The 26,984-nt window shown below is 37.8% G+C and overlaps 1 pseudogene; it reads right to left on the bottom strand.

Moving 5' to 3' along the window:
- Window positions 1-19,401: 19,401 nt before the first annotated feature.
- LOC130043160 (pumilio homolog 3-like) lies at window positions 19,402-20,834 on the bottom strand (annotated as a pseudogene).
- Window positions 20,835-26,984: the final 6,150 nt, after the last annotated feature.

The following is a 26,984-nucleotide window of genomic DNA, read 5'->3' as shown; positions in this document are numbered from 1 at the left end:
ATGCAGTGTGAGTTAAGATAGGCTTATGAGTTATTGGCTACTGTGTTTCTAGTGGCTGAGCTAAAATAGAGAAGTTTCCATCTAAGAAGGTAGCTTATGGTTCCTAAAGCATATGTAGTGGGAAAATATTTCGCGGCCGCGTTAGCGGCCGCGGCTCCGGAAAGAGTCCCTGGCACTGGCGAGGGGTTGGGAAAGTCTCCTGTTTGAAATTGGAGCCGTTCAGCTTTGTTGCCCAGAGCTGGGCCTCCGTGCCCGTCCCACGCAGCTCAGGGGTTGAGAACCGGCTGTCTAGGGGCTGGATCTACGTGCGCCTGCCCAGAAAGGGTCCCAGGCCCTTGGAGGCGGGCTGTACCTGTTTGAAATTGGAGCCGTTCAGCTTTGTTGCCCAGAGCTGGGCCTCCGTGCCCGTCCCACGCAGCTCAGGGGTTGAAAACCGGCTGTCTAGGTGCTGGATCTACGTGCGCATGCCCACGTAAGCATTTTTTAACTTAGGAATAGAGTTGATTTTTATGAAAAAGTACCCAAACCTTTCTATTAAAATATTTGAGTATTACATACGGTTTTCAGTTTGTTTATGTCTCTACAGCATAAAAAGAACAAAAAGTTGTATCTGTTTTCTCTAGAATTGCATAATAAAAATTTTTATAAATATGACAAAAATATGAAAGTACCCTGGGTCAATAATATGTTTCCTACTAATATTACACAAGCATTTCAAAAATACTAATTCTCAACACTCGATCACAATCACGATCACTTCCATCCTGTTATTCGTCAATTCCCTCGAGCAGGCCCCAGTAACGTCTCCTTCATCCTAGCCCTGAGATTTTTTTTTTTGAGTGAACACTGTTATATTTGATGGCAGGATTTTTAAGACTCTAAGAAATTTTGAAGCTTTTTGTTGCTTCAAGAACTTTTAACCTATTTATGTTTATTTATTTATTTATTTTCTTTTTTTATTAGTGAAAAACCATGAGGTACAGTTATAGGCTTACAAATTTTGTGCTTGGGTTTCAGTTATACAATGATCAAGTGCCCATCCCTCCACCAGTGCCCGTCATCCATCACCATGGGTCCCAGCATCCCCCCCCCACCCTCATCCCTGAGATTTTTTAAAAAGCGCCATATTCAAAGCTCTTTCAGAGTTAGGAGAATGAGACCCATCATTGTTACTGGTATTTGGCATATTTGGTATGCCACGGGGAGTTTGCCAGACTCTGACATGTGGGCAGGTTACATTCGGTAGCCTGCCAGTTTGTCCAAAGTAGGAATGGGATAATAAGATGTCATAATTAGATGTCACGCAGCCGTGAATGTGGCCACGCAGTTCCCGGAGCTGGATTTTATAGTCTCTGAGTCTTGGCCGCTGATGGGATTACACGGTGCCAGGGGGCCAGTTGGTGGGTGTGACTTCCGCCTACTGGAATTTGGAGGATCTGGGTGGAGGATGCTCAACCATGATCCGAGCTATCGTTCCAACACAGCGGTAGGGCATTCGCCTTACAAGCGGCCAACATGGCCAACCCGAGTTCGATTCCTCCACCCCCCTCAGAGAGCCTGGCAAGCTACTGAGAGTATTCGATATGCCAAACACAGTAACAACAAAAGTCTCCAATGGAGACATTATTGGGCCCGTTCAAGCAAATCGACGATCAACGGGAGGGCCTTTACTTTACCTTATAAGTGAATATTATTAAGAACTGAAAGAAGTACTTAACTCAGCACCAAAAATGACAAGCTTAAACTAAAAATACATTGTGAAATCATCTGTGCATTGAAAGCCAATCTAGTAAAAAGTGTAATATAATATCCTCAAAAAATACAAGTACATTACAGAGTTCTATAAAGATACTCTTCAAGACTCATCTTCAGTACTCTCAGAAAAATTAAAAGTGATCTAATGGACAAGCAAACTCTAAAGTTGAAACTGATTCACACATAGCAACATATTTACTTTTTAAGAAAATTATTTTTATTATTGGACTTCATGTAAAAATTGATATCATTTGGGAATTTTAGTAAAACAAAACTTAATATAAGAAAAAACTTTATGAAATGGAACTTAAAGGGGAAAAAGATGTTAGAATTTATATATGTTAATTTCTGATTACAAGAGGTACAACTAGGGTAGATTATGGATGAAAGTTAATGAATTATCTTGTAGATCTGTCCATATGATCTGTTTTGTGTTAGGAATAATATCTAAATCATTGCAATGAGAGATTTCATATGAAATCTCAGGATTAGTTCTTTTTCTCTGTCTCTCTATTTCTCTCTCTGTCTCTCTCTATTTCTCTGTGTCTGTCTATCTCTCTGTATCTCTCTCTGTCTCTGTCTCTCTCTCTCTCTCTCTCACACACACACACACACAAACACACACAGAGATGCAAAAACACACACCTTGAAACTACCTTTCTAAATAAGCCAGGCCACACTACTGAAAAATCAGACAACATGACTAGGATAAATGCTGTAAATCTATGTAAATCCTCTGCCAAAACCTATCAACCAAGTTAGCTTCTGACTGTAGACACATGGAGCCTCTCATGTGAATCCCAATACAAATCACTGACCCATAGAATCAATACCCTATAAATTCGGAATGTTAAAAGATTTCTAAAGGTTGTTTCCAGCACTATTTGTAATATATAATATCTGAAAACAACCCAATTGACCGATAGCACAAAAATGGAGAAAGGTTATGTGAAATACAATGAAATATTATTCAGCTACGGGAAATGAAGAAATCTTGCATTTTGCCACAGCATTAATAGATTAGAAGTTGTCACATTAATAAAAAAATATTGAGGATAGGACAAATATTAACTGATTTTACTCATAGATAAAATATCAAAGAATAATGCCAATACCTTGTGGAGAGCATGGGTGATAACAGATGGATGAGAAGGGACCCAAGGATAAAGTTGTGAAGCATATTGCCAATTGATGACAGTTTTGGTATAGTAAAATGTTTAAGTTATTAGTATCAATGTCATAATAAATCACAATATCTATTTCAAAATCTAAAAATTGAAATATATTGCTGAATTGAAAAAAATGAATAACCTCTGGTTACTATATCTATTAGTGAGTCTTTACAAAACTATACGAAAAATAAATAGTAACATAAAACATATGCTTTCATTCTGCTAGCACAGACCAAAGGCAATTATGACTCAGTTTTCTCACACAGATTCTAGTATTAAAGAAAATCACTAAGCACAAACTGAAAATTAAAAGTCAACAATCATTGTCTCATCTTTCATTTGAAATGACCTTTTTATCTTTGCCACAGTCTAAAATTGATTACTCATTATTCGACTGTGTTTCAAGTTTCAAAGATACTTAAACTCCCACTTTACTTTTGCATTGATAAGGGAAGGAATTGAACTTTTCTGCCATTTATTTATCATTTGAGCTTCAAAAGTGAGAGCTACAATCAAAAACCTGCATGGATTTATTAAGTTCCTTTGATACCACGATATCAATAAGAACTAAAAGTTAACATCGCAACTAAATTTATTTGTTGGGCTAGCTTACAATTAAGAACAATGAAGCAAATATTTTATTTTAAAGGATGTCTACATAATTTTTCCAAAAATTCTAGAGATATATACTTTTAAATATCTTTAAAACTGTAGATGGTAGGGGAATAAAAATGGACAAAGAAAACAGAAAGTAATTAAAAGGTCTTTAGTAAGCTTATTTTGAGAAGGTACAGGGGGTGAGAGAAGTGGGGAAAATAAGACTGGTGGGGACACTGAAACACCGCTGTGGGGAAATGCACACTGATGGAGAAAATGGTGCTGGAATGATTTGTTCAAAGTGCTCTACCATTGACAGGATTGTAAACCATGAGGCCTAAAATATCACTGCATCACTGTATCACTGACATCCCATTATTTGTTGAGAGGCATATATATGTATAAAAGGTAAAGGTAAAGGCCTTCCCGTTGTTCATCGATTTGCTCGAGTGGGCCCAGTAACGTCTCCATTGGAGACTTTGTTGTTACTGTGTCTGGCAATGTCACGGGGAGCTTGCCAGGCTCTGCCATGTGGGCAAGATACTCTCTGTAGCTTGCCAGGCTCTCCGAGAGGGGTGGAGGAATCGAACTCGGGTCGGCCATGTTGGCTGCATGCAAGGCAAACGCCCTACCCCTGTGCTATCGCTCAGGATGGCCGAGTGGTCTAAGGTGCCAGATATATATGTATATGTATATATATGTATAAAGGTAAAAGGTAAAGGCCCTCCCGTTGATCGTCGATTTGCTTGAGCGGGCCCAGTAACGTCTCCATTGGAGACTTTTGTTGTTACTGTGTCTGGCATATCGAATACTCTCGGTAGCTTGTTGGGCTCTCCGAGAGGGGCGGAGGAATTGAACTCGGGTCAGCCATGTTGGCCGCTTGTAAGGCGAACGCCCTACCCGCTGTGCTATCGCTTCAGCCCTATACGTATATATTTCTATCCATAATTTTGTTTCATACTGTCTGAACTCCATCAAATATGGTGTGGTAATTACAGAAAATGGGTAGGAAGTGTCTTATGATGCACTCACACATTTGCTGGGTTCCAGGACAGGAGAAGGCAGAGGATCGGATTTGAGGGTTTCCCACTAGCAGACTACCAAGGAGTCAGGGGAAGAAGCAGACTCTGCACAAATTCGGGGACAGACTATTTTCACTCTGGGCTTCCCAGAATGAAGCGGATGAGAGCCCTCCAGGCCCCAAGGGACCCAGCCCCGGCAGCCAACATCCAGTACCCAACATCCGCCACACTCCAGGCTGCTTTCTGGACTGCCTAAAATATAATGAAGTTTTGAAATATTTTTAATGGTATTAACGTAAAACTTCTCAAATTTGTAAACCATATCATTAAAAAGAAAAAAAAATAATTGTCAGGGATTAAAATTTGGATGAAATGGGGAAAGAACAAAGGGAACAAACTTAGTTATGATCTGAGTATCTAATGTAGTTGATGGAACTGTAATGGAAGACATTGTAATTGATAATCGGGAATTAAAATTTTCTAGAACAGTATCACTTTAAGACTGCCATCAAAAGGCAAATATGTTAAGTAATAGATTAGCTGGGAAAAAATAAACTTCTTATAGGAAATCCTTTCAACCTGTATTTGTATATGTCAAGTCATCACATGTATAATTTAATATATTCTTTGTTTAATTAGTTCCTGTGACAAATAAATGTAAAAGCAACATACAGAAATTCATGCTGCATAAATAAAAGTATATATATATATATATATATATATATATATATATATATATGGTAGGGAAATAAAAATGGACAAAGAAAACAGAAAGTAACAGGTCCGCTTTGGGGGACAGGCTACATATATATATATATATATATATATATATATATATATATATATCAGGGGGGCCTAAGTATCATGCTCATTCTAGGAATATGCAGAGCCTCAAACCGATCATTCAGGGTCTTGAAGAAGAAGTCTGACCATCTTGTAGGTGGGCATCCACGCGATCTTTTGATGTCCTGTGGAATCCAGTCAGTAATGGGTCTAGTCCAGTGGTCATCTGTAAACCTCATTATGTGTCCAGTCCATCTGATTTTTGATGCCTTGGCAAATGAGACAGTATCCCTGATTCTTGAGCGTTGACGGAGATTGGAAATCCGGATTCTATCTCTCATTTGAGTGAAGTGTGATACTCCAAGCATAGCTCTTTTGATTCCTCTTTGTGAGACCCGAATAGCGTTCTCATCCTGTTTTCATAGGGCCCAGGTCTCTGAGCCACATTTTAATGAAGGAAGAACAGTGAAATCGAAGAGATGTGCTCCAGGCTGGAGGTTCTTTGTCCTCTAATTATTTCTTCGACACTCTTGAATGCATTCCAAGCCGCTCTCTTCCTCCTGCGTAACTCAGGTGCCAGGTCATTCATCATGTTGATTTCTCGACCTAGGTATATATACCTGTGGCATTCGGAGATGGTGGTTCCGTTGAGAGTGAATGGAGCATCAGGAAAAAGACTGTTTCTCATGAACATTGTCTTTTTGAGATTCAGTTGTAATCCGACCTTTCCACACTCAAGGTCGAAGTCAGTCAGCATTTGTACCATTTGACTGATGTTTGGTGTTATTACAACGATGTCATCAGCAAAGCAGAAGTGGTGTAGTTGCCCACCATCTATTTTCACTCCCATTCCTTCCCATTCCAGTCGTCGCATGATGTTCTTGGGGGTGGCACTGAAGAGTTTTGGTGAAATGGTACCACCCTGCCGAACCCCTCTCTTGACACGGATGATTTCTTCTTTGTAGAATGGTGAGATCCTGGTAGTGAATCTGTAATACAGCTCACGGAGGATCTTGATGTATTGAGCTGGAATGCCCTGATTGGCTAGGGCTTCAATGACCACTTCCGTCTCAACAGAATCAAAGGTCTTCTTTAAATCAATGAACGTTAGACAGAGCGGCATCTTGAACTCCCGAGAAACCTCAATGAGCTTGGTTATCGTGTGGATATGGTCGATGGTGCTGAATCCTTTGTGGAACCCGGCTTACTCGCATGATTGTCCTACATCTAGTGTTCTGCCAATCCTACTTTGGATGACTCAAGTGAATAGTTTGTAGATGACAGACAATAGGCAGATTGGATTATAGTTGCCAATGTCGTGGATGTCTCCCTTCTTCTATAGTAGTACAGTCTTGCTGGTTTTCCATTGGGATAAAACCTTGCATTCAGACAGGTAGCGTGTGAAGAACTGAGCCAGTGTATTGATGAGTACTGATGATAAGTTCTTCAGGTGTTCAGGTCTGACCTTGTCTGGGCCAGGTGCTCTTAGTTTCTTTACTGAAGAGATGGCGTGTTGAATTTCGGAAGGGAGAACATTGGGAATGACATATCCATTGTGCAGTATTTGGATGTGGGCAAGTGGACGTGGCTATTAAAGAGATCTGAGTAGAAGTCATGAATAATCTTCTCCATTGTCCTTCTGGAAGATATGAGAGATCTATCAGAATGTCGGAGGACAGTCATCTTGGTCTTGTAGTTGGTGAAGCACAGAAGGGCGTTACAAATGGTTTTCCAGGCTTCTGCCACATCTGCCAGCACCGCTGCTCTCCTGTCTTTGAGGTCATCCTTGATTGCTTCTCTGCATTGTTTTGCCAGCTCGGACATTCGCTTGCAGTTTCCTGAGGCATATGCCAAGACACGTTGTTGAATAAGTTCAAGAATGTTTGAAGAAAGACGATTTTTTTCTGGTTATCTCTCTCACCATTCCTTGCACAATCATGGAGGTGCTGAATCATTCGCTTGTATTCCTCATCAATGTTGTCAATGACTGCATCTTCCCATGTTGTCGCAACAGAGCCAAAGATCTCCCACTTCGTGGTCATACTGGGAGTTCTCTTCTTAAATTTTGCATTCTTTTCTCCCCGTTCTGTAAAGTAGAATTTTGCATGAGAGAGAAGGTGGTCTAAAGCAGTTTGGAATTTTGGGACAACAGCAACATTGGTTAGGCAAAAACCTCTGATTGAATACGGATGTGGTTTACTTCATTGTGGAACCATCCACCGGGAGACTCCCATGTCCAACGTGTAGATTCAGACTTTTGGAACTTGAGTTGCCATGGATGGTCTTGGTTGACATGATGAACTCAGACAGCCTGTCACCCTGTTCGTTCCATTCTAGGCCATGGGTCCCGATTGGAGTTCATCGGCTGATCTTCTTTCCTATCTTGGCATTAAAATCACCGACAATGATCTTGTAGAAGGTGTGGTCTTCTTTATAGAACTTTTCCAGCTCCATGTAGAACTTCTCAATTTCTCTTTCACCATAATTGGATGTTGGTGCATAGACAACAAAGATAGAAATTGCCAGCAGTGAGCCACACCTATTCAAATATAATCGACCAATTCGGGTTGTTAGGCATTGAAATGAATCAATGCTCATGGCTAAGTTCGTGTTGATAAGGATACCGACACCACCGACACCTCTTTTGTCACATGTTCCAAGGAACAGTTCTTCTCCAGTGTCAAAAATGGCGTGATGTGATTGATGTCTTCTCATTTCGGTCAGACCAATGATATCGTACTTGATCTTTCGTGCTTGTACCATCAGGTCCTCGTTGGATGCATCAGATGGCAGCATACATGCATTGAAAGTACAATCATTTTAATAAATAAATAGATATAAATAAAATATTACTATGCATTAGTATAGATGGATACAATACTGTCATCATTTACAGTTTTGCTTTATAGATTTACTGCACCTTCACCACCACCACCACCAAATATCCAAGATTTACTGTCACTGTTTTATGCTTGTTTTAAGCCCACTGCTTCCTTTGTCACCACTACTTGGTAATCTAACTTTCATAATTAGGCCAGTGGTTTGTGATCACTTGTTATTTGCGTATATCTTTGTCCAAACAGATTTTTTAGATGCAATTAAAATAACTTTTTTATACTCCAGCAATAGGGTGCTTACCTTTCAAGCTGACAACCCTGGTTTGATCTGCAGTGCCACACATGGTCTTTCTGGCCCCAGCAGGGGTAATCTCAGAGCACAGCAGGTGTGACCAAAAAAAAGAAGCAAAATGAAAAAATTAACTTTAAATTTTCAAACTGGTAAGATACATGAATATTTAAGGAGGTACTTTAAGGAGGTACAATGTCCTATGATGTATCTTAAAATTGGAACAAACATGTAACAAAATACATGGCAGGAAAAAAGCAATCTAATGAAATATTAGTTGTACTTTTATTTTATATTTTATTGAATCACATGCAGTTACAAAGTTGTTCATAATTCGGTTTCAGTCATAGAATGTTCCAACACCCATTCCTCACCAGTGTTAATTTACAACTACCAATGTCCTCAGTTTCTCTCCCACAACCCCCACACCAACCCAAGCCTTCCTCCATGGCAGGCACTTTTGATTTTTCTCTATTGTTCTCTTCTCTTAGCTTTTGGACAATTTGGTTCACAGTACAGATACTGAAAGTCTGTACTTTCAAAGGATGAAGTGGACAACTGAAATGAAAACCTCTTCAAGGGGATGAAACATTAGCACAGTTGATAGGGTGTTAGTTTGCCTTGCATGCGGCCGACCTGGATTTGATGCTGGAGGGATTGAGCACCATCAGAAGTAATTCCTGAGTGTATGTGCCAGAAGTAACCTCTGTGCACGACTGGGTGTGGCCCAAAAAGCAAAAATAAATAAATAAATAAATGAAAACCCATTCATTTATGTGTCTTGAAGACCAATGACTGCGAGAGGAGAAAAGAGAAGAAAAAGTCCAATTTTGATTGGACTTTGTAGGATATTTTGTGGTTTCCCATTATTATACATGTTCTTTTTCAAGTGACTTTGCAGTTGTAGAATGTACCAAGTCCTCAAGTTCAAGATATATTCTTAGTTGGCTATCACTTATGTTAGATTCCAAGGTACCATCACACAATGAGTTTCATTGACTAAGATCATTTCTTCGTGGACTTTTTGATATGGGCTATTCAATTATTATTGAATCTGTATTTGAGCAAAGAAATGATCAGTGAGATTATCAGTATCGATGCAAAACTTATATCTATGTTTTACTTTACTTAACATAACCCTTTTTAAGGAATTCCATTGTCCCTTTCTATGTCAAAGCACAATAATAGACATAAAAATTAATTAAATACTCAAGTTTTCACTCTGTACAGATTAACTGACTTTGATGAGTTCTCAGAGGAGGTTGGGCAGTGGTCACACTCAACAGTCCTGAACACAGACTGGTTCTGTGTTCAGTTATCACTCTTGGTAGAGCTTGGGGGACCATATGGAGAATACGGGACTGAATTCATTCAGCTACATGCTACATGCTACATGCTCGGGCTGGGGCAATAGCACAGCGTTCGAGTGTTTGCCTTGCACGCAATCTGCCCAGCCGACCCATGTTTGATTCCTCCACCCCTCTTGGAGAGCCTGGCAAGCTACTGAGAGTATCTCGCTCACATAGCAAAGCCTGGTAATCTATGCTGCTTGATGTATTCAATATGCCAAACACAGTAATGACAAGTCTCAAAATGGAGACGTTACTGGGCTCGCTCGAGCAAACTGATGAACAACGGGAGGACAGTACTACATTCCTACATAAAAGGTAAGTGCCTTATTTTTTGTACTATCTCACAGACTCAACTCAAAATACTTTCAATCGAGCATATTTTTTAGCAATAAATATATAATCTAGGGATATGACAATCTTTCTGGCTACAAAATGCAAGCGATAAGTAGTTGTAGTTAAATTTCAGAAGCACAGAATGAACAAAGCTGTAGCTGTTCTAGTTGAACTATTTGTATCATTATTTAATGGTAGAAGACTATGACATACCTATAACTTCAGTGCGAGCAGACATGGTAGTGTATTACTAAATATTAGATAGACTGTACTCCAAGAAAATCAGGCAATCATAAAATTAAGGAATTATCTTAAGAGGAAAATAACCTAAATTAATTCTAACTCAGAATTAGTGTCCATACTTTGAGTAATTAAGAAAAATAATTGAGATAACTTTATAAAACTTTATAAAAATAAGCAGAAATAAAAATGTAAAAATAAAAAATAAAAACGTATTCCCAATTATGCTCAAAAAGGATTGAATTCATATTATAAATTCCACTGTAATCTTCTCATCCAAAAGACATTTAGACAACTTTCTTTCTCGTCTTTTTAACACTTTTCCAGTCCTAGTATAACATTATCACCTACAGAAGCCTATTAAAACAATGCTAATGTTGTTGGATTGTAAATAAATTAACAATTACTTACAAGGAGTAAAACTAAACACAAACTGTGCTATATAATAATAGATTGTAATTACATAGAAAACTCTTAATACTTTATTAAATTTACATGTTATTTTTTTCTGAAAATTTTTGTATCCAAAATAGAATTCAAATGAAACAACAATATGTAAAAGTATCTCTTTTCTGTATATATATATTATTATAATACATAAATAAAATATGTTTGTTTTTGTTTTTAAGAACCAAACCTGGCTGTTCTCAGGGATTATTCTTTGTTCTGTATTCAGGTTTCATTCTGGTGCGTTCAGGAACCATATAAAGAACCTGTGATTAACCCCATGCTGGCCACATGCAAAGCAAGTTCCTTTCCCATGAAACTATTTCTCTGATCGATAAAATACTTATATAAAAATCCATAAAGTGATAATATCATCATTTTGGAATTTTTTTTGTTAAAAAGGTTACTGTAAACATACATATCTAGCGATACTTATTTTAAATTTAATTTAATTTAAATAACATGTAAATACTTATTAAATATTTAAATCTAATATTCTTCATAAGTGTCTATATATTTGTTTTATCTTTCACATACTTAAATCTATAAATAGTTCTTCCAATGAAACCAAGTGTACTTTTTTCTTTGTTTGTTTTGGCGATATACCTGACAGTGCTCAGAACTAACCCTTCGTTCTATGCACAGTGATCACTCCTGTAGAGCACAGGGGGCCGTATGGGGTCCAGGTATAGAAATCATGTGGCTACAAACAAAGCATGTGCTATACCTCCTATAACATCTCTCTGGACCCCTCAGTTGTACATTTTATCGAGTCCATCTTAGAGTTATAATCAGTAAAATTCTATGCCATCATCTTTCTGACAGATGCTTATTTCTATGCTATTTTCTAAATTCTATGCTTATTTTCTATACAAGAATATCAAGCAAGGGTCATGTGGACTATCCCTGTAAATTTTCCAATTTTAATCACTTGTTAAATAGAGAGCTTTATACTCACCACGCATGTGTTTCAGAAGGACCATGACATAATAAGAAAGCAAGATTGAAATACATCTAACTCAACCCTGAAGTACCACCGTACCACTGTCCTTCCATAGTTCATAGATTTGCTCGAGCAGGCACCGGTAATGTCTCCATTGTGAGACTTGTTACTGTTTTAGGCATACCAAATACACCACGGGGAGCTTGCCAGGGTCTGCTGTGCAGGCAGGACACTCTTGATAGCTTGCCGGGCTCTATAAGAGAGGTGGAGGAATTGCACCAGGGTCTGCCGCGTGCAAAGTGAAAGCCGTACCCGCTGTGTTATCACTCCAACTCCAACCCTGTAGTAATACTAATAAATATTTTTAAAATCTAATAATTATTTAAAATTAGAAATCAAGTGTCAAGGATGCTTGCCTCTTCTTCCAGTAATAATAGTTCCTGACCTTTGAGTACCACCTGGAGTTATCCTGCAGGCTTCCAGGTACCACCAGATGTGCTATCCATAACAAACAAGCTAACAAATAAAAAATATAGTCAAATAATTGAAACAAGACAAAGCTTACCTTGCCTTAGGCTTACGGATATGGGCAGACCAAAAATAATGCCCCAAATCATTTTTATTGGTAGCAACTTTTCAAAGAAGCAAACCTATTTTTTACATTTGCATTTTCTGTTTTCTGTTAATGCTTCCAAATATTTATATCTATGCATACTTGCTTTTCTTATGTGTATTTAATTTATACTCACAGAGGCAATCAGTATTTTATTAAGAAGTGAAAGTTAATTTGTTTTTAAAGACTATACACTGGATGTTATTCAAAGTCATTTTGACTATACTTCAAAACTGACTTTGTTCATTGTGAATTTGTTTAACTTTTCTATCTCACTGACAAAATGAGTAAAGAAGCAATGATTTTTGCACAACGGAAAATTTTTTGTGTCCCCTAGCCACTGAGAAAGGTTAATTCATGCAAATGTGGCTTGATGAATGTAGGATTCCATCTAGATGTAGGAAATCACCTGCTGCTACCCTTGACATTCCATTCTTGTTGTTAAAAATAATATATTTGCATCTTGCATTTATATATATGCCATTTAGATATGACATATATTTTCAAATATTGTTGTAATATAATTTTGCAGCTTTATATTTTTGACAACTTTAGATTTTTCTGAAATAAAAATTACTTGTTTATAGCTTTTTCTAGTATTCCAAAATGCATATAGCAATATTATTTCTTATTCTTCCAATAATTTTTCTTAGATCAGTAAACATAAATGGATACTGCCAACATTATATTGCAACCTTCTAACTCATTTCCTCATATTTTTTTCATAAAATATTTTACAAATACTGAATCAAATACTCAGGTATCCTTAATAGTTATTGATAATTAATACTTCTTAAAGTTCAGAATTTTGCAGTCAGGTTTCTGAGGAATGCCTTGAATAAAGAATTAATTGTTACTTGCTATTTAATGGTTATCATTTTCTAAGATTTAATATTATTGGCCATATGAAAAAATGTTCTTATGCAATTTAGATTAAGAATAAAATGTTTTATTGAAATTACAAGAAGAAAATTCACATACTGTTAGATATTATTAACAGTTTATGTGTATAGTATAAACACTCATTTTATAGTAAGTACATCTTTTATTTGAGAATGAAATAGAGAAATTTATTTAGATGTTCACAAATATTAAGGAATTTTATTTTTACTCTTATTCAGTGAATTAATACTGCTTATATATATAAACATATATATTAATTATTATAATAACATTTGCTGATATATGGTATAGTTTAGGAATTATGATTGTTTATATGTCATATTGAAGTAATACTGTATCTAACATAATATAACTTTCAGACATGAATAATTAAAATCAGCATTGCATTTTAAAGATTACATTTAGGTATAAACCATAGACCATAGAGTATATTTAAAATTCCACAGATTCAATAACTTTTAACAGAAAAATTTTAATTTTGTATTTACAAATTCTCTTCTTATAGAGCAAGGGGTAAAAAATAACAAAGATTATTAAAATATAAGATTATTAAAATATAATTAATTGAAAGATTTCAATTTCAAAGTCTTTATATTTTCTGCCTTCATGATTAAAAGGCATATAGCGATAGCACAGCCAGTAGAGCGTTTGCCATGCATGTAGCCGACTAGGGTTCAAATCCTCCGTCCCTCTTGGAGAGCCTGGCAAGCTACCTAGAGTATCCCATCCACATGACAGAGCCTAGCAAGCTCCCCTGTGGAGTATTAAATATGCCCAAAACAGTAAAAACAAGTCTCACAATGGAGACGTTACTGGTGCCTGCTTGGGCAAATTGATGAACAACATGAGGACAGTGCTACAGTGCTATACTTAGTTCTAGAGTCAATAAATACCTTTTTAAAAATTCAGAAGGTAGTGAAGTGAAATACATTCAATTACATTTTCAGTTAAATTAATGTAGATTAAGATATTCTCTTATTTTTCATAAATATATAGTCAGTACTCAAAAAGATTAGAATAGCTAGCCCTTTTCTGCAACAATCTACTGGCTTGCATGCATTGTTTTGCATATTTTTGTATAATTTTTTGTATATTTTAAGTGAATTCTGTTTTGATTTGATTTCTGGTTGATTAACTCATATATATCACAGACATTTAAAAAATCAACAATGTAGTTAGAAAAGTATAATCATTGATAATTTATTGGGCCCTCTTGAGCAAATCAATGAACAACAGGAGGACAGTGCTACGGTGCTACATCCAGTTGATTCACGAAGTATTTTGGATTATCATATAACATTTTAAGGAAAATATAACAATTTAAGTATTCAATAAATGGTTTACCTACACGTTAACAGGTTTCTTCAATTAAAGTGACTTAAGCCAATTTGTTCGTAATTAGCAATTTGTAAGGTCATGAGGCTTACACTTCTTGAAATTTGTGCTGGATAAATGGTTCCAGTTTATATAGGAATGACAAGTAAGGGAAAAATATGAAACATTTTAAATTATAATTAGAAAAAATTGATGTTTCATATTTCTAAGTATGTAACTGAAACAAAGCCAGATGCTCTTCTTAAGAGTCAATAACTAATATTTAGCCGTTTAGAAATGCCTTTTTTATTCTAATTTCAAAGATAATAAAGGCAAAGGACCTGTGATTTTTTATTTTATAGAGTACATAGGCAGTATTTGTGGTGGTGCTCAGTAGATGATGCAATGACAGGAATCAAATCATCGAGTGTACTAGGCATCTACACTAGCACTCAATCAATTTTTTCATCCTCTCAAATAGCTGTGACATATTAATTGCCTCAAAATTTCAAAGAATTAAAGGTTTATATGTGAAGTTTGTTTGCAATCCTCTATATTATAGCCCTGGGTTTGATATTAATCTTTTTTAAGCAAATAATTCTTGTAAATTTTTTGGCTTATAGTTATTTCCTAAATTTTAAAGACCTTGTTTTATGTTGATTTCATCACTAAATTCCTCAAGGACCAAAATGTTTCTGGTTATGATGAGTGGAGTGGCTCTAGTGATTTTCAACAAACAAGATAAATGTTCCACAGCTCTATTCTAGCTCAGTATTAAAGTTACTGCTCATACCTGAATGTGTGACATTAATGGGTGGCACTAGGCCATACCCAGAGAAACTCAAGGGCCTAGGAAGTTTTGGATATAATATTTGAACTCCTGTGCAATTAAAGGAGCATCTCTGGTCAATCTCCTCTTCCCTGAAAGTGTGTTTATGGGTCAACAAGTTTCTAAGTATCACACAGAATACATAAAATCTTGACAATCAATCTGGCACATAGTACAATGCAAGTGCTTGCCTTCCATGCGGTTAAACAGGGTTTGATCCCTGACACTCTAGTGGTCCCTGACTTTGCCGGGAGTGATTCTTGAGCTAAGAACAACAACTGAGCACCATCAGTGTGTCCACCAGACAAGAAATGATAATAGTTATACTTTTAAAAATCAGTCACTTATGGAGCAGAACTGGATAGATAATTTCCCAGAAAAGACTCTGGCCTTGCAAGTATCTGACTTGGCTTTGTTGCAGGGTACTGCATGCTGTCCCCTGAGCACCTCAAGAAGAAATTCCCTGAGTAAAGAGCAAGGACCAAGCCCTAAGCACCACTGGCTATGGCTCCCAAACAAAAACATTTTCTAAAAAGCCTACAAAATAAAAGTAATATTTAGACAAATTTCATAATCAAATGTTAACAGAAAAGTAATGTAACAACATTTATTAATTTCTATTTATAAATAAGCATTAAACATGTAGGCCCTCCCGTTGATCGTCGATTTGCTCGAGCCGGCCCAGTAACGTCTCCATTGGAGACTTTGTTGTTACTGTGTCTGGCATATCGAATACTCTCGGTAGCTTGCCGGACTCTCCGAGAGGGGCGGAGGAATCGAACTCCGGTCGGCCATGTTGGCCGCTTGTAAGGCGAACGCCCTACCGCTGTGCTATCACTCCAGCCTTGAAACATGTAAAACAATGTAAAACAACAGTTATTTTTCCTCATATGGCTGGCACACCTATATACTCACACAAACAACAAAAAGTCCTTGCAAAATATGATATTAAAATTATTCAGGGGCTTTAGCGATAGCATAGAGGGTAGGGTGTTTGCCTTGCATGCAGCCGAACCGGGTTTGATTCCCAGCATCCCATATAGTTCCCTGAGCCCCGCCAGGAGTTATTCCTGAGTGCATGAGCCAGGAGTAACCCCTGTGCATTGCCGAGTGTGACCAAAAAGCAATATATATATATATATATACACACACATATATATTCAATAAGATGAAATTACACATTTTTCATCATGCATTTAAGCTCAAAATTTTCCCAATATTATAAATGGTCAAACAACATTTCCTTAAAGTATTTTCACCTATCATTTCAAAGACTAACGTTTCAGCCGAAATTGGTTTAATATGAAACTAATGCTGGAATTCATAGTTGATGTTTGATGTCGTTTTTCTTTACAGAAAAATGGTGAAGTAAGAAATTTAGGCAGGGGATACAAGTGAAAGCATGAAAACAAAACATATTTTAGCTCCCACTGAAATATTTTCAATTGCTTCTGTGGATATTTTAGTTTAATATATTTTTCAAGGACAAATTTGAAACACTCAAATGAATGACATTATAAAATGACATTATAAAATGGAAATAAATGAAAGATTTAAAAAATATTTTCTATCCTAGCATAATATTCTCACTAGAAAAACACATAAAGAAGAAATATAATACATAAATATTTCAAATATGCTTCTTTTTACTTAATCTTCTCACTAGAGGGCAAATTTTGCAGTGGTATTTGATAGCTAGAAATAAAGGTAAAACTATAAAAGAAAATGTTATTATAAAAGATTTTCCTGTAATTCAACATTAACATTGAAAAGAGAATGGAAAAAGTTTCAAGTCAGAATGTCAAAATGGAAGCATTTACCTTAACTCATTTTTGACACATTTTTCTTTTGTGTGTTTAATAATGAAACACTAAGGAATGGCTTCAATTTTTTTCTCTTTTAAGCACTAAAGATGAAAGTGCACTCTGAATCATTTTCTTTTATTTTCCCTAAGCCTAAAGATCTTTACCAACACTGATTTTAATGGTTATTGCCTCAATTTAATTTGAATAATTTCTCACACCATATGTATAATCCAGTATGTAAGAAACTGCTTAAATGAGAATTAGATGCAATAAAGAACTTTTAAAAAAGTAATATTCAATATGTACCATATTTATAGATAGTTGGTAGGTAATGAATCATTTTTAAAGAGGAGAACATATAATCCATCAGTTTTTAATTTAAATTTACAGTAAGTTATAACATGTAGCATATTATAGACATAAAGAGTGAAATTTTATCATAATTATTAATTTTCCATGTGACATAGTTTTCTATGCCTCATGACATAACAAAATAATGCTATAAGTTCCAATGATTTTCATCATGAAACTGTTGCAAACATTGGCATGAAAATAAAAAGAACAAATCACGGATCTATAGCAAATGCTTGAAAATACTACATTTAGTATGATATCTAAAGTATAGGATGAATCCAAAAGAACAAAAGCAACTGGTGTTGGTGTAGATGTAGGGGGGACATCTCCTTTACAGTCGACGGGAACACCGACTGCCAGCCTTTTTGACAAAAAATAAGGACGTTTCTCAAAAAAACTAGAAATTGGGCTCCCATTTGACCCAAGCAATACCACTTCTGGGTACATTCCATGGGGGCCTAAAAACACACAGCAGAAACACTGTATGCATCTCTATGTTCATCATAGCACTATTCACCGTAGCCAGAATCTGGAAACAAACTGAGTGTTCAAGAACAGAAGAATGGATAAAGAAACTATGACACATCTACACAATGGAATACTATGCAGCTGTCAGGAAAAATGAAATCATGAAATTTGCCTATAAATGGATGGACATGAAGAGTATCATGCTAAATGAAATGAGATTGAAGGAAAGGGACAGATACAGAATGACTGCATTCATTTGTTCATTTGTGGTATATAATATATATGTATATTATATATATACATATAATATATATGTATATACATATATATTATATAGATCTCCAAGCCTGTTCAGATTGGGACTGGGCCTCCTCCACCCAGATCCCCCATCTTTCAGTATGTAGGCATTACACCCACCAACTTCCCCTGGTGCTGTGCAATCCCATCAACAGCCAAGACCCAGAGACTATAAAACACTGCTCCCAGAAAAGAACAGCACAGTCTCCTGCCTCCACACCTGACTGTCCTCACCAGGGCCCCTTGGAGGAGGGTGGGTTGGGTTTCCCTCCCCACCCTGAGTAGAGCCCCGGCAGCTGAAGACCTCCGGTTCCATGCACAGCCATGCTTAAGACCACTCTTCACACGTTTGGACGAGCCTCATGCAAGAAGGAACCAGCAGAGGAACCCAGGTGTGCGGGACCGGGGGCATAGATCTCCAAGCCTGCATGGATTGGGACTGGGTCTCCTCCATGCAGATTCCCCATCTTCCAGTATGTAGACATTACACCCACCAACTGCCCCCAGAGCCGTGTAATCCCATCAACGGCCAAGACCCAGAGATTATAAAACCCTGCTCCCGACATCTTATTATCTGGTCAACCTGGCAGGCTACCAAATGTATCCTGCCCACACAGGAGAGTCTGGCAAACTCCTCTTGGTGTATTCAATATGCCAAAAACCAGTAACAATGATGGGTCTCATTCTCCTGATACTGAAAGAGCCTCAAATATGGCACTTTTTAAAATCTCAGGGCTAGGACGAAGGAGACATTACTGGTGCCTGCTCAAGGAAATCGATGAACAACAGGATTACAGTTATACAGTTATACAGGGACATATATATATGTGTATATACATATATATAAGAAGAATTATATTCATGCCCAGGGTAAACAAGGGTTAGAAGGACTGGTCGGTGGTTGGAACTAACCACAAGTGTGTGCGATTCTTAGTGTAGGTAAGATAGAGAAGAGAACACTATGACAATAATAGTTGGGAATGATCAAGCTGGACAAGATCTGAGGGTTAAAAGTAGGTAAGGGATATTCTGGATAACCTTTCAAGTATCAACAAGCTGGAGAAATGGATTCTAGGAGCTCTTGCCTCTGAATCTCTGTATCTTTTTTACTGTGTGTGTTTCCATCTCCCATCTGTAGAACTGCAATGATTTGTCGCACTATATGTGCAGGATTTCTGAGACTTAGTAAATACAACAGAACCTTCCTCCCATATTTGTCATTTACTATGTTAGATAAGGAACTGATAATTTCTGATATGATTATCTGCTTCACAAGCTTAGTATCATCCATACAAAGAAATGCTGCCAGTAAAACCAAATGGGAGTATTGTCCATTAACTACCTTTTCAACATAAGTCATCCTTGTTTTCACAATTACTTTTCTGTCCTTGGGCATGCCATGCCAAAGGCTACTCTGGCGCCATCACGTGTGTGTGCCAGGTATATCACTGCTTCTCTAATGGCTTCAATCATTTCTCATCTTAACTTTGGGGTTGCATAAGTTAAAAAGTCCAAGAATACTTTGTGCACCAATGAGTGCTTTATCACAGCTTCCTTTTGGGACATTGGAGTGAGGATTTCTTTCATTTCATCCATGATAAGCTCTAGTTTTTCTGGCTGTACCTGTAATACTTTCTCCAGAGTTGTATCGTGTTCCCATAGAGCTCCTCTGTCAGCATGTTCCACTGCTTGAGGACCACCTTGTCGTTGTACCCTTACTCCACGATGGTTGAGGTTTCTGCGTGCCTCAGCATCGTCTTCACATGGCCTTTAAAACTTCTCATTATTTCTGCAATCTGTGGTTTACTCCCATACATGAGAAATTTCTTGACAATATTTCTAGAATATTTAGCTTTACTTAGTTCAACGAAATCACCTCGCAGTTCTTTAAAAGCCTGTTACCTTTGTTCTTCATTGCCATACGGAATATAACACTCAATCACACGAGTTGAATCATGTGTAAATGCAATAGTTTTGATTTTTTCTTGAATCAACTTTTGCAAATCACTCATCAACTTCACTCTTTTTTTTTTTGTTACAGTCTTTTCTTCTTAAGATCTCCCAAATCTGCTTAGCACGAACAACAATATCATAGTTGGTTTTATCGCCAAGTTGCCGGGTCTGTTTCAACTCTTTCTTCTTTTTTTTGAAGTCATCCCATTTGGGTTTCTTGGTTGCTGATTCATCGCTTGTACCGTCAGACTGAAATTTTCTCTTCCTGTTACTTTTATTTGCCTGTTGAAATTTATTTTTTGGTAATTTATCCCCTCGCTGCTTGTTCTTGAACTGTTTCACCCCCTTTTTACCAGGTTTTGTGGCACTTTTCTCAAATTTCTTAGATGTGATTTTAGATTTGCCATCCTAAACAACTTTTCTTGGGGGCATCTTTGAAGAACTACAATAATTTTTCTTCGGAAATCCCTTTTTCTGTTATTTCTTTTAACCTTTTCCTAAGAATTTCTTTTTCCCTTTGACTTCCATTGTATCAATGCTGACATGTGGGACCCACACACGCGTCGCTGTGCCTTATCCTTTAAAAGGTCTTCTATTCTTTGTGTAAATTTATCTGAGACATTTCTAATAAGGCATTCATCACTGATATTAGAAATCACTCTAAATACAGATGATCTCATTTTCGATCTTTAATTTAGTTTTATATGAATAAATTCAAATTAAAAATAACTTTTGATTTAAGCATATTTTATTAGAAGCTAATATTCAACTCATCTCCAAACCATTTCTGATGGTAATTGCTATGACTTATTTCAACAATAATTTGTTTATATAATTAAAATGTTATCTGCTGAAGCTTCCTTTAGAGACTATGATTTCTTTATATTCTTTCTGTCCTAAGAATTTTTTATTCTTGCTCTCTCTCTATATGTATAGCATTTGGTACTTTTAATAAAACAAATAAAATCACTTTTCTTTTAATTTATAGATTACACTCTTCTATTTTCAAATTTTACTATTTGCCATGGAAATGGGATGGAGTGATAACACAGTTAGTAGGAGTTAGTAGGGTGTTTGCTTTGCATGCAGTCGACCTGGATTCGATTCCTCTGCCCCTCTCAGAGAGCCCGGCAAGCTACTGAGAGTATCCTCCCTGCAAGGCAAAGCCTGGCAAGCTACTTGTGACATATTCGATATGCCAAAACACAGTAACAAGTGTCACAATGGAGACTGAACCCACTCAAGCAAATTGATAAACAATGGGAGGACAGTGACAGTGGCAGTTTAGGTTTTAGATAAAATGAAATATGCTTTGTGATGAAGCAGTTAGGCAGATGGTGAAGAACCTCTTATACATATGAGTTCTTTGAGCAACTAAATTTCCTTGCTCCACTTCATGTTTCTTGTTCCTTTATTAAAGATTAGGCTATCATAGATTTGAGGGTAAATGTCAGGATATTCAAATCTATTCCATTGATCTGAGGATCTGACTTTATTTCAACACCATGCTGTTTTAATTATTGCTTCTTGGTAAGTATAGTTTGAAGTTGGGAAAGGTGTTGCCTCACATCTGTTCTGGATTGTTTTTCTAATATCTCTTTCCTCTCTTTCATTATTGTATATTGGAAAATCATGGACTTTGGGGTATTGATTTTGTATACTGCCACTTTAATATACAAATCTATTATTTCTAGGCACTGGTAGAGTCTTTAGCATACCTTAAGTATACATACATCACCTTTAAATAGTGAAAGCTTGAATTTTTTCCTTTCCTATTTGGATAACTTTGATATCTTTTTCTTGCCTAACTGCTATTGCAAGTACTTCCACTACTATATTGAATGTGAGTGGCAAGAGAGAACAAGCCTGATCTTAGGGGGGGAAACTATAGTCAATGAGGATAATGTTTGCTGTGGGCTTGTAGTAGATGACTTTGATTATACTGAGGAAAGTTCCTTCAACTCCCATTTTGTTGTGAGTTTTTACTATAAATGTGTGCCATATTTTGTCAAATGCTTTTTCTGCATCTTGATATAATCATGATTTTTATCTTTTCTTTTATTTATATGATTTATTATGTTGATTGACTTGCAGATTTTAAACCACCCTTGAACCTCTGGGATGAATCCTACTGGGGCGATGTGTATGATCATTTGTTAAAGTTGTTGGATTCTCTTTGAAAGTGTTTTGTTGAGTATTTATGCACCTGAGTCATTATATGAAATGACCATGGAGCAAGCAATTGTAAGCAAAGGTATACAGATGGGACTACATTAAATTAAGAAGCTTCTGTACCTCGAAAATGGTAAGATACAAAGACACCCCATCAAATAGGAAAAATTATTTATCCAATACCCATCTGATATACGATTAATATCCAAGATATATAAGGCACTGGTAGAACTTTACAAGGAAAGAAATCCAACCTCATCTAAAAATAGGTAGAAGAAATGTACAGAAACTTCCTCAAACATGAAACTCAAATGGCCAAAAGGCACATGAAAAAAGTTCTATATTGTTAATAAACAGGAAGACATGAATCAGAACAGTAAAAAAATATTATCTCATACCACAGAGATGGGCACACAACCAAAAGAACAAGAGCAACCAGGGCTGATGCAGCTGTAAGGAGAAAGAGACTCTCCTCATTGTTGGTGGGAATGCCAACAGGTCCAGTTTTTAGAAAAGAATATGGGCATTCCTCAAATAGCTATAAATTAAGCTCCCATGTGGCCCAGCAATACAAGGTCTGGTAATATACACTTGGGGCCCCAATCCCCAATACACACTAAAGAAAGGCCATTTGCACTTCTATATTTCACAGATCACAGATCATTCTGTTATTCGTTGATTGCCTCGAGCAGGCCCCAGTAATGTCTCCTTCATCCTAGCCCTGAGATTATATTCAAGGCTCTTTAGGAGAATGAGACCCATCATTGTTACTGGTATTTGGCATATTGGGTATGCCACGGGGAGTTTGCCAGACTCTGCCGTGTGGGCAGGCTACATTCGGTAGCCTGCCAGTTTGTCAAAGTAGGAATGAGATGTCATAATAAGATGTTGCGTGACTGCAAATGTGGCCGCGCGGTTCCGGGAGCTGATTTTTATAGTCTCAGAGTCTTGGCCGCTGATGGGATTACACAGCGCCAGGGGGCCAGTTGGTGGGTGTGACCCCCGCCTACTGGAATTTGGAGGATCTGGGTGGAGGATGCTCAACTCCAATCCGAGTAGGCTTGGAGATCTCGGCCCCGGAACCCACGTGGCTTTGTCCCTCTGCCGGTACCTTCAGGTGTGCAGAGAGTGGTCTCAGCATGGTGGTGGCTGGTCCTGGAGGTCTTCGGCTGCCGGGGCCCTGGCCAGGGTGGGGAGGAAAGCTCAACCCGCTCCCCTCCAAGGGCCCCAGCGAGGAATAGCCAGGCACGGGGGCAGGAGACTGCGCTCTTCTCTTCCGGGAGCTGGTTTTTATAGTCTCAGAGTCTTGGCCGCTGATGGGATTACACGGCGCCAGGGGGCCAGTTGGTGGGTGATTCTATATTTATCGCAGCTCTATTCACAATAGCCATGATCTGGAAACAACCTGAATACCCAAAAACAAATGACTGGATAAAGAAACTATGGTATATTTACACCATAGAACATTATGCAGCCACCAGAAGAAATAAAGTCCTGAAATTAATATATAAATGGATAGACAGGGAGCGTATCATGCTGAGTGAAATGAGTAAGAGAGACACAGATATAGAAAGATTGGACTCATTTATGGGATATATATAAAAAAACATAATATGAGACTAATTCCCAAGGACAGTGGAAACAAGGGTCAGGAGCAATGGTTCACAGTTGGAAGCTTGCCAAAGTGCTGGTTGGGGGAGGGCAGCTAGGATAGAGAAGAAACTGCTTTGCCAAAGGTAGTTGGAAATGATAAGTCTGGAGAAGAACTGAGTCCTAAATGTAGGTAAAGGGACAAATATGATAATCTTTCAGTACCTATATTGTAAAACATAATGGCCAAAAGGAAGGACAGAGAGAGAGAAGATAGAGAGAGAATGAGAGAAAAAAGTGCCTGTCATAGAGGTAGGCTGGAGCGAGTTGGGAATAGGAGGGAAACTGGAGAAATTGGTGGTGGGAAATGTACACTGGTGAAGAGATGGGTGATGGAACTGAAATCCATTCATGAACAACTTTGTCACTGTATAACCCATGATGATTCAAATATATATACATATATATATATAATATGTAATAAGACTGAATCCTTTGCAAACACAAACACATACTTCTGTGAGTTATTTCAAATTTAACTCTTAATCACTTAATAACTTAACTTCCCGTTAGTTGTCGATTTGCTTGAGCGGGCGCCAGTAACGTCTCCATTTGTCCCTGTCGCATGCTAGTGCAGCCAATGGCATCTGTTCGTTCCGGGAATATGAAGGGCCTCAAACCGATCGTTCATGATCTTGACAAAGAAGTCTGACCATCTGGAAGGTGGGCGGCCACGCGGTCTTTTGACATCCCGTGGAATCCAGTCGGTAACAGCTCTAGTCCAGCAGTCATCTTTAAATCTCATCACGTGACCAGCCCATCTGATTTTCGACACCTTGGCAAATCAGACAGCGTCCCTGATTCTTGATCGTCGACGGATGTCAGAACTCCGGATTCTTTCTCTCATTTGAGTGAAATGTGATATTCCAAGCATAGCTCTTTCTATTTTTCTTTGGGAGACCTGAATAGTATTCTCATCTTGTTTGCGTAGGCCCCAGGTCTCTGAGGCATATGTTAATGCAGGAAGAACAGTGGAATCAAAGAGATGTGCCCGGAGCCGGAGGTTCTTCGTCCTCTTAGCTATTTCTTCGACGTTCTTGAAAGCGTTCCAAGCCTCTCTCTTCCTCCTGCGCAGCTCTGGTGCCAGGTCATTTGTCATGTTGACCTCTCGACCTAGGTACACATAGCTGTTGCATTCGAAGATGGTTGTTCCATTGAGAGCGAAATGGGCGTCAGGAACAAGGCTGTTTCTCATAAACATTGTCTTCGTAAGATTCAGCTGTAGTCCTACCTTTCCACACTCACGGTCAAAGTCGGCCAGCATTTGTGCCGCTTGGCTGATGTTTGGTGTTATTAAAACAATGTCATCAGCAAAGCGGAGGTGGTGTAGTTGCCGACCATCTATCTTCACTCCCATTCCTTCCCATTCCAGTCCTCGCATGATGTTCTCGAGGGTGGCACTGAAGAGTTTCGGTGAAATGGTATCACCCTGCCGCACCCCTCTCTTGACATCAACGATCACTTCTTTGTAGAATGGTGAGATCCTGGTAGGAATCCGCAATACAGCTCACGGAGGATCCTGATGTATTGGGCTTGAATGCCCTGATTGGCTAGGGCTTCAATGACCGCTTCCGTCTCAACAGAATCAAAGGCCTTCTTTAAATCAATGAACGTTAAACAGAGCGGCATCTTGAACTCCCGAGAAACCTCAATGAGCTTGGTTATTGTGTGGATATGGTCGATGGTGCTGAATCCTTTGCGGAACCCTGCTTGCTCGCATGGTTGTCCTTCATCTAGTGTTCTGCCAATCCTATTTAGGATGACTCGAGTGAACAACTTGTAGATGACCGACAATAGGCAGATCGGGCGATAGTTGCCAATGTCATGGATGTCTCCCTTCTTGAACAGTAGTACGGTCCTGCTGGTTTTCCATTGGGACGGAACCTTGCATTCAGACAGGTAGCGAGTGAAGAGCCGAGCCAGTGTACTTAACTCTAAATTAAACTCTAAAAGAAATAATTTGTGATTTTGTAGATGAGACAATATTTCAACATAAAAAAGAAGAAATAGGGGCTGAAGCAATAGCACAGCGGGGAGGAAGTTTGCCTTGTATGCAGTCAATCTGAGTTTGATCCCCCGCAACCTATATGGTCCCCCAAGCACATCTAGAAGTAATTCCTGAGTGCAGAGCCAGAAGAAACCCCTAAGCATAGCTGGGTGTGACCCAAAAAGCAATAAAGAAGAAGAAGAAGAAATAATAAGGGGAAATAAGTTTTTCAAAAAGTAATATACAGGGTATATATACCAATCATAAACTTTTATCTAACATTCTATAAAAATGTATTTTATATAAATTTATATAGGACTGTAGTACTGCCCTACGGTTGTTCATCAATTTGCTCGAGCGGGCCCAGTAACGTCTCCATTGTGAGACTTGTTGTTACTGTGTTTGGCATATCAAATATGTCACGGGTAGCTTGCCAGGCTTTGCCGCCGTGAGGGCAAAAGACACTTGGTAGCTTGCCAGGCTGTCCGAGAGGGGTGAGGAATTGAACCCGGGACAGTTGGGTCTGCCGAGTGCAAGGCAAATGCCCTGCTGCTGTGCTATCGCTCCAGCCCAAATTTATATAAATGTATTTATAAGATTAAGTAAAGCTTACTTAATATATAAATTATAAAAGAGTCATTTGAATGGAAAAAATGATACAGGTGTGTGTATGGGTGGGTGTACATGTGCATGTGTGCATAAAATGAAGAAAATATCAGTGATGACAACACAAGAAACTATTACATATTTTTATTACAAGAAACTCAAAATTAAAAAACAAAGTTCAAATTTAATTAAAATTACTCATATTTTAAGTTTTATGCTGAGTTATAATTTTAAAAGATGTTCACTTCATATTAAATGACTTT

Source organism: Sorex fumeus, unplaced genomic scaffold (genome assembly GCF_029834395.1).
Source record: "Sorex fumeus unplaced genomic scaffold, SorFum_2.1 ptg000115l, whole genome shotgun sequence".
NCBI lineage: Eukaryota > Metazoa > Chordata > Mammalia > Eulipotyphla > Soricidae > Sorex > Sorex fumeus.
Note: the sequence above shows the minus strand (reverse complement) of the source record. Positions and strands in the feature narration are given on the sequence as shown.